Genomic DNA, 10,074 nt, shown 5'->3' with positions numbered 1-10,074 from the left:
TCATATTCAGTGATGCTTCCGCTATCTCTTATCCCTTTTGTACCCGGTGATTCATTGTGATGATTCTCAGGATCTTCATGTTCATCCTTATTCAGTCTTGTTATTTTTCCGGTGAATTCAATTTAGTTGTCCCTGTCATCTTATCCATTCATCCTTGTAATTCTTTCCTATGTTGGGAATTCTTATGAGCCTATCTTGTTATTCATTCCTGTCTTTTCTATCCGGAGCGTTGAAGCTATCTTAGAAGTTCTTGTTTCCAATCTTTTAATTTTTTCGAGGTTCTCAACCTTATCTAGTTCTATTCATACCGGTGCAATATCTCTCTTCTAAGCAATATTTTTCTAACAGTGATTTCTTTGAGTGGGCCCATAACCCACAGGTTCTTTCCCAGGATCTTTCCTAGCTCTTTTAATCTTTTCCAGAGACCTCTAAATCTTTTCAACTATGGCGTAAGTATGATTTTCATCAGTCATATCCCTTCTTCAAGATCTATTTCAATTAATTCATTCTTTGGCTCAACCTTTCATTCTTCATTATTCCGGAGTGTCTCATTAATTCTTGGTGGTGGTCTCCTCCTCATTCTCAGCTTGCTATCCGAAGGAGTGTTTCTCTCTATTTTGGTTCATTCTTTTGAAGATTCATCATTTCAGATTTGTGTCATAATCTTAATTGTTGTTAGTCATGAGTAATCCCTTTCTTGCTATCCGGTGCATTTCTGTATTTTTATTCTCGTTCCTCCGAAGGCCATCATGTTAGAAGATTCTTCGTTCTCAGCTTTCACCTTTCATCCTCAATTCTTCTCAATTGTTGTCTCTTCGTTCGTCTCTCGATTATCCGGTGCCTTGTTTAAGTTTTCTTCTCTCTGGTAGCTCATGATCTCTTCATTCTCGTGTATCTCCATTCATTCATGGTTGCCTCGTTAATTTCAATTCTCACCGGTGTTTCTTGCAACATTTCTTCTAGTTGTGCTCATATATCTCTCCTAAATCATTTCTAGAAGAATAAGTGGTATGCTAAATCCGTTGCTTGTCATCAATTTAAGTTGATGAAGGATGAGCATAACATAATTCTTATTCTTGTTCATACTAATTTGAATTCTTCTTCCGGAGTGGCTCATGATATCAATTCCTTTCTCTCAAGTGTTCTTATCTTTTCTTTTCCGGAGTTCTAAGTTCATCAAGTATCTCTTGGTGAAGCTTCATCTAAATCTTGGCAATGCCATAATCTTATTCTGTTCTACCTTCATGTCCTTGCATCATTCATTTGTATACGGTGGTCCTTCTTGGTGGTTCATCAAGATTTCAATTCATTCTCTAGTGTTCTTCAAGATTCTTATTGGAGAACCTCAAGTTTTCTTCTCTTGCATTTCTTTGTGCGTTTGTTTTCCTTTATCCTTTGAGGTGGTATTATAGCATTCTTGTTAGTGTAGGAGTCTCGAAGAGATTTCCTTTCAAGAATGAGTTAATTAAATCCACCAATTCTATGTTCATGGGATATTTTCAACCCATGATTTCTTCATTGGGCTATTTTGGGCTGGATTTCACCTAAAGCTTTTCCTATGGATTGTGCTATCATGGTGCTTGTCATTAATCCCAGTTCTCAATGTATCCTCTTGGTGTATGAATTGTTCGTATCTTGTTTCTCCCAATCAATCCTTGTTTCTGTTAGTGGCTGGTTGTCACTTCATTAGTTTGAAAAGGTTTCCATAAGCCCACTACTATCTTGTTCTTTTCGTTGTTGTTTTTCCAACAACTCCGTTCAATTCTCCCCGCAAAGATGCTTGCCAAGTTCATTTGAGATAGTAGTTGTCATTCTTTTTCTTCATTCTCTTCTTCCGCTTGAGCTAGTTCATATTCTCTTCTTCCGGAGGCATTGTGATGTTGCTCTTTTGGGTCTATTATGTTGTTCTATCAAGATCATGGTGCTCCCTTGTTATATTTAGTTGTTTGTTATGAATATTTTCTAATTCTCCTACCTTTTCGAATTTTTTGTCCCATTTTCCTACCGAAGTGCTGCTGAAATTTTCCGTGAATTCTTGCTTGTTTCTCGTATCTTTCTTCATCTCCTTGCAACCTTCAAGGATCGTTGGTTTCACTCGTTTGTCAAAGAAGCGATTAAGTTTTTACCTCTTGTTCTTTCTCATCCTCTCCCCCTTTCATTCTTGGATCTCGGGGCGAGATCCTCTTGTAGTGTAGGAGAGTTGTGACAGCCCGATGCCGACGTTCCAGAAGATTCCCTTTTTCTTTCCGTTTTCGTCGTGTGGGTATTTTCATTTGTCGCATCATCATCGCATCATGTGCATCATCAGCTTTCCATCGCCATCCCGTTGCCGCCCATTTTCAAAACTTGCATCCGTTGTTAGTTGTCGGTTCCCGCCGTTGTCCGTTCTGAGCCCGACCTCACACGCACGCGCCCGCGGCATCATCAAAACCCTGTTTTAAAAGTGTGTTGAAACCTTTCTCTGATCGGGGTGAAACTTGGCATGCGGTCGTAATTAGTTATAGGTAGGCCGAGTGTCAAATTTCGTCGAGATCAAAGTCCGTCTGGTACCCGAACGGTTGACCCTAGCGGCACCGTATTCGGCCTATCGTCGGACGTTTTCCGGTATTTTAAATCTCGTTGCCGGGCTGCCCGTTTTCCCTCCCATCTCCACCTAGCCCCTCTGCACAGTGCACCGACCCTACACGCAGCCCAGTCCGAAAACCTCCCGAAACCCGAACCCGACGGTCGTGACCATGGGGTCCGGATCAACCCTGTTTTACCGCAAACCGTCTTCAGTTTGTCCAGTGGACTTCCTAACCTATTTATTTCGACCATCCGATCTAAATCGGAGGCTCGTGGTGCCCCTAAAGCTAATCCACTTGTTATACATAGGTCCATCCAGTCCAATCTGACCAAAACCTAGTTTCTAGGGATCCTCCCGTGTCTAATCGCCGCCGCCAGCCACCTCACTTTCCCCACCGGACCAACGTGAGCCGAGCTCCCTCCCACAGCCAGCCTCGAGCGTCTGCGTCCAAGCAGAGCAGCCCCGCAGACACAGCCGATCTATCTCGCCGGAACGAGAACCAAGCCGCCCCTCTTGCCCCTCCACGGTCGCGCCGCCCCGAGGGCCTCGTCGCCGGCAACAGGAGCGCTGCCGCCCGTCCAGGCCAGGACCCTGCGCCGTCCTCTCTCTTTTCTTATCATCTGCTCTAATCTCTCTCTCCTTCTCGTGTTGTTGCAGAACCATAGGAGCTCTGTCCCAAACCCATGGACAGGAGCCGCTGCTCCCTTGTTCCACCTCCTGCTGCTTGACCCCGAGCTTCCCAGCTCCGTCAAGACTGCCCCAAGCCGCGTCGTCGACGAACTCCCAGGCCGGATCCTGCTTTGCATCGCCTCCTTCCCTCCTGCTTTCTCCCTCTCTCTATCTCATACCTCTCCCTCTGCTTGTTCTTCTGTCAGGAGCAGAACGAGAACCCGCTGCCGCCCTGGATCATGGCGTATGCGCCCAACCATCGCCCCTGTATGCCAAGGTCCCGATCTGGATCGTCCCCGAGCAGTTCTAGCCAGATCCATGTCGTTCCCTGTTGTGCCTTGACAGGAACCAGTGACCTGAACCGATGCGATGGCCGCTGCCCACGGAGCTCATCTAACCGCCCCCCAAGACCCCTCGTCTCCGAGAATGTGTTGTCCGTGCCCGGATCTATCGTCTCCACCCATCCTCGCCGCGAAGAGCCACGCTGAATCCGGCTGGAGCAAGCCTCGCAGCGCCATGGCTGCCTCCTGTGTTCGCTAGTTTCTGTCCCAAATGTGAGCGATTCCCCATTCTGAAACTGTTGCTTCTTAGATCCGTTATAGCACATGAGTTAATAAGTGTTACAAATGTTTTTCTCTACAAACACATAGCCAGCCGAGTTGGCGAGCACAACTGGTCTCGTTGCAAGAGGTCCTGGGTTCGAAACCCCACAGTTGCACATTCTTTTCTGCATATTTCTCCTTCAAGGATGAGCTGATGCGCGGTTTCATTTAGCGTAGAAGCCCACTTATTTCGTGTGTAAGTAGCCAGCCCAGCTGGTTAGCGGCAGGCCTTATATCCATGAGGTCATGGGATCAAATCCCATCTGCCCATATTGTTTTCACCTTGTATTTTTTTTCGTTGTAGTATGTTTTAGAACGTCCATAACTGTTAAACCGTGCATCGGATTAAAATGATTTAAACATGTAAGTTGCTTAGATTTTTCTGTAGTTTCACAAAAACCAACTGTCATGCATAATTAGAACTATTTAGTGTGTTGTTTGCATCGGTTGCGTGTCGACGTGTTGAAAACGGTTTAGGTCGTAACTATTTGTCCGTACCTCCATTGAAGATGTGCCATATATGTAAATGGACCAGGACGACGAGTAGAATCACGTGATCCATTTTGTTTTGCAGTTTAACATACGTAAAATGTGATTAGGACAAATCTGAACAGAATTAGAATTTAACATGTGGGGTCATTTCGGAGATGCTATATGTCGTTTCCGGCCTCATTTAAAATGCCTAGCTAGGTAGATTAATTGTGCTTCACCCTCGTGCAATGTTTAATAACATTTAATATTGTCGTGTACTTAATCGGGATGGAACTAAATAATTAAACGTGGAGTTTCGTCAATATGCAACTCGTTGCATATTGAACTTCACTTAATGTGTAGTGATTGTTTGTCGTGAATTGTCATGCCGTGACTTGCATGTGTTCATCTGTTGATCCATCATACTAGGTTGTGCATCATGTTGTGCATCGTGTGGTGAATATTTGTGTTGATGTTTGTTTCCGGTTTGCTCCGTCTCGATAGAGTTCCGCAAGCGTGTCGGAATGTGAGGACCCGTTCGACTACGTTGGTTCGACTGCTTCTCGGAGTTGTTCTTCTTCCGAGTGGGATCTCAGGCAAGATGACCATTTCCCCAGATACCATTACTATCATTGGCATGCTAGTTTTATCGCTTCTGTCGATTATGTCTCGTTGCCTACCACATGTTTCCATATCAGCCTCTCAACAATGCCATTATTACCCTCAACCTGTTCGACCTAGCAAACCACTGTTTGGCTATGTTACTGCTTGCTTAACCCTGTTGTTAGCGTTGCTAGTTGCAGGTGCAGTTGCTTCCATGTGATAACATGGGTTCCTTGTCATATCACCATATTAATGCTATTTAATTTAATGCACCTATATACTTGGTGAAAGGTGGAAGGATCGGCCTTTTCTAGCTTGGTGTTTTGTTCCACCTTTGCCCCCTTAGTTTCCGGCTACCGGTGTTATGTTCCATAATTGAGCACTCCTAACACGATCGGGGTTGTTATGGGGACCCCCTTGATAATTCGTTTTAGATTAAAGCTGGTCTGGCAAGGCCCAACTTTGGTACTACATTTGCCTAATAACTAATGAACTGCATAGGGAGTAATTAACCCAAGGATATTTAATCAACCCCCGGGCCAGTGCTCCTCATGAGTGTTGGTCCACCCACCTAGCAGTCGGCGGTGCCACCACGGGGCAACTCGAGGTTTGGTTCCCGTCCACTTTGCATACACGGTGTGTCCTGAGAACGAGATACGCGGCTCCTATCGGGTTCGTCGACACACTGGGTGGCCTTGCTGGATTAGTTTTACCTTTGACGGAATATCTTGTGCATCGGGATTCCGGTGATGCTTTGGGTAATCTCAGAGTTGAGGTTTTCCACTAGGGAATCCGACGAGATCACGAGCTTCGTGATTGAGGATTTCTATGCGGCTTGTGGTAATTTGTGATGGACTAGTTGGAGCACCCCTGCAGGGTTAAATCTTTTCGGAAAGCCGTGCCCGCGGTTATGTGGCAACGTGGAAACTTTGTTTAACACTGGTTCTAGATAACTTGAAGTTAACTTAATTAAAACTTGCCAACTGTGTGCGTAACCGTGACTGTCTCTTTCGTGAGTTCCTTCTCCGATCGAGGACGCGGTGGGGTTATGTCTGACGTAGGTAGGTGTTCAGAATCATTCATTTGATCATCAGTAGTCACGTCCGTTGTGCGTAGATATTCCCCCTCTTATTTCTTGTACTCGTATGTTTAGCCACCAAATATATGCTTAGCCGCTCTTGCAACCTCACCACTTAACCATACCTCATCCATTAAGCTTTGCTAGTCTTGATACCTTTGGAAATGAGATTGCTGAGTCCCCTGTGGCTCACAGATTACTACAACACCAGTTGCAGGCACAGGTAAAGGTTATATGATGCAAGCGCGTTGAATGTTCATTCGGAGTTGCTTCTTCTTCTTCTTCATCGATCTAGGATGGGTTCCAAGCAGGCAGCCTGGGATAGCAAGGATGGACGTCGTTCTTATTTTCTCGTTTCTTTTCGTCCGTAGTCGGACCCTGCTTTTACTCTTGATGATTATGTAATGTACTGATGTGACTCTGATGTAGCTTGTGGCGAGTGTAAGCCAACTCTTTATATATATCTCTTCTTTTCAGTACATGTACTTGTAACGATATCCATTCTTGCGACACGACGAGATGCGCTTCTATCCCTGACGAGGCCTTCGTGCCAAATTGAGGATAGGGTCGCATCTTGGGCGTGACATAATGCTACCATCGTTTTAAGCAAAATAAGGTGCATAAAAGGATTAACATCACATGCAAATCATAAGTGACATGATATGGCCATGATCTTGTTCTTCTTGATCTCCATCACCAAAGCACCGGCATGATCTTCATCGTCACCGGCGCCACACCATGATCTCCATCATTGTGCCGCCATCGAGGTTGCCGTGGTATATATGCTATTACTACTAAAGATACTACCTAGCAATATAGTAAACGCATCTGCAAGCACAAACTTTAGTTTAAAGACAACCCTATGGCTCCTACCGGTTGCCGTAGCATCGACGTGCAAGTCAATATTTAACTATTACAACATGATTATCTCATACATCGAATATATCATATCATGTCTTTGGCCATATCATATCACATGCATACCCTCCAAAAGCAATTTAGACGTCCTCTAATTTTTTGTTGCATGTTTTACGTGGCTGCTATGGGTATCTAGTATGATCGCATCTTACTTCAAAGCCACAACGGTGATATGCAAATTGCAATTTAACCTTCTCCAAGGACCGCCTCGGTCAAATCCGATTCAACTAAAGTTGAAGAAACAGACACCCGCCAGTCATCTTTATGCAACAAGTTGCATGTTAGTCAACGAAACCGGTCTCTTGTAAGCGTACGAGTAAAGTTGGTTCGGGCCCATTCAATCCAACAATACCGCCGAATCAAGAAAATACTAAGGAGGGCAGCAAATTGAACATCAACGCCCACAAACTCTTTTATGTTCTACTCGAGATATCATCTACACATGAACCTAGCTCATGATGCCACTGTTGGGGAACGTTGCATGGGAAATAAAAAATTCCTACGCACACGAAGACCTATCATGGTGATGATCAACTACGAGAGGGAGATCGGATCCACATACCCTTGTAGATCGCTAAGAGGAAGCGTTAATAAACGTGGTTGATGTAGTGGTATGTCTTCATGATCCTTCCCACGAACTGTCCCATGATCCGTCCCACGAACCGTCTCATGATCCGTCCCGATCAAGTCCCGAACGGACGGCACCTCCGCGTTCCGCACACGTACAGCTCGATGACGATCTCTGCCTTCTTGATCCAGCAAGAGAGGCGGGGATGTAGATGAGTTCCCCGGCGGCGTGATGATGCTATAGTGGTGGTGGTGATCTATTCCTCCAGGGCTTCGCCTAAGCACCGCAGAAATCCGATCTAGAGGAAGAACTATGAAGTAGAGGTTTAGGGTTGCACATGGCAAAGTTGTGTCTCAAAAACCCTAAAACTCTCTAGTATATATAGGAGGAGGGAGGGGATAGCCTTGAGGTGCAAGGAGAGCCTCCTTGGCTCGGCCAAAGTGGAGGAGGGAGGAGTCCTCCTCCAACCCCACTTGGATTAGGACTCCTTCCTAAATTGCCCACCTCTTTTGGATTTTCCACCTTTTTCCTCATGGGCTTTCCTTGGATGACTTGTCAGCCCATTAAGCCTTGTTGCGCATCCAATAAACCCATGTGGACTAATTGGGGCATGGTGGGCCCACCTAGTGGGCCCCCGGAACCCATTCGTCACTCCCTGTACACTGCCGGCAATGCCCGAAAACCTTCCGGAATCCAAATACCAACTTCCTATATATCAATCTTTGTTTATGGACCATTCCGGAACTCCTCGTGACGTCTGGGATCTCATCCGGGACTCTGAACAAAACTTCGGTCACCAACACATATAACTCAACTATACTGAAACGTCACCGAACCTTAAGTGTGAAGACCCTGCGGGTTCGAGAACTATGCAGACATGACCTGAGACACTCTCCGGTCAATAACCAATAGCAGGACCTGGATGTCCATATTGGCTCCCACATATTCTACGAACATCTCTATCGGTTGAACCTCTATCTCAAGGATTTAGTTAATCCCATATGTTGTTCCCTTTGTCCTTCGGTATGTTACTTGCCCGAGATTCGATCATCGGTATCTCCATACCTAGTTGAATATCTTTACCGGCAAGTCTCTTTACTCGTTCCGTAATACAAGATCCTGTAACTAACTCCTTAGTCACATTGCTTGCAAGGCTTGTTGTGATGTTGTATTACCGAGTGGGCCCCGAGATACCTCTCCGTCACACGGAGTGACAAATCCCAGTCTTGATCCATGCCAACCCAACAGACACCTTTGGAGATACCTGTAGAGAACCTTTATAGTCACCCAGTTACGTTGCGACGTTTGATAACCCATAAGGTACTCATGCGGTGTCCGGGAGTTGCATGATCTCATGGTCATAGGAACAGATACATTGACATGCAGAAAACAGTAGCAATAAGCTGACACGATAATATGCTACGTTCATAGTTATGGGTCTTGACCATCACATCATTCTCCTAATGATGTGATCCCGTTATCAAGTGACAACACTTGCCTATGGCCAGGAAACCTTGACCATCTTTGATCAGTGAGCTAGTCAACTGGAGGCTCACTAGGGACAGTGTGTTGTCTATGTATCCGCACACGTATTTGAGTTTCCAATCAATACAATTCTAGCATGGATAATAAACCATTATCATGAACAAGTAAATATAATAATAACCAATTTATTATTGCCTCTAGGGCATATTTCCAACATAGGCATCACGTCCAAGATTAGTAGACCGACTCATGCCTGCATTTACTACTATTACTCCACACATTGACTGTTATCCAGCATGCATCTAGTGTATTAAGTTCATGGAAAACAGAGTAATGCAATAAGAACGATGACATGATGTAGACAAGATCTATTTATGTAGAAATAGACCCCATCTTGTTATCCTTAATAGCAACGATACATACGTGTTGTTTCCCTTTCTATCGTTGGGATCAAGCACCGTAAGATCGAACCCATCACAAAGCACCTCTTCCCATTACAAGATAAATATATCAAGTTGGCCAAACAAAACCCAAATATCGGAGAAGAAATATGAGGCTATAATCAATCACGCATATAAGAGATCAAATAAGACTCAAATAACTTTCATGGATAAAAACATAGATCTCCTCATAAACTCAAAGTTCATCGGATCCCAACAAACACACCGCAAAAAGACTTACATCATATGGATCTCCAAGAGACCATTGTATTGATAATCAAGAGAGAGAGAGAGGAAGCCATCTAGCTACTAACTACGGACTCGTAGGTCTAGAAAGAGCTACTCACGCATCATCGGAGAGGCACCAATGGACATGATGAACCCCTCTGTGATGGTGTCTAGATTGGATCTGGTGTTTCTTGACTCTGCGGCGGCTGGAATTGATTTTCGTCCCCCCTCCTAGGGTTTCTGGAATATTGGGGTATTTATAGAGCAAAGAGGTGGTGTGGGAGGCCAACGAGGAGGGCACAACCCACCGAGGCGCGCTTGGGCCGCCAGGCGCGTCCTGGTGGTTTGTGCTCCTATCGGAGCTCCCCTCAGGTGTGTTCCTTGCCCACTGGATGTCTTCTGGCCCAAAAATAATCCACAAAAAGTTTCGCTGCATTTGGACTCCG

The sequence above is a fragment of the Hordeum vulgare genome, chromosome 7H (genome assembly GCF_904849725.1).
Source record: "Hordeum vulgare subsp. vulgare chromosome 7H, MorexV3_pseudomolecules_assembly, whole genome shotgun sequence".
NCBI lineage: Eukaryota > Viridiplantae > Streptophyta > Magnoliopsida > Poales > Poaceae > Hordeum > Hordeum vulgare.
Note: the sequence above shows the minus strand (reverse complement) of the source record.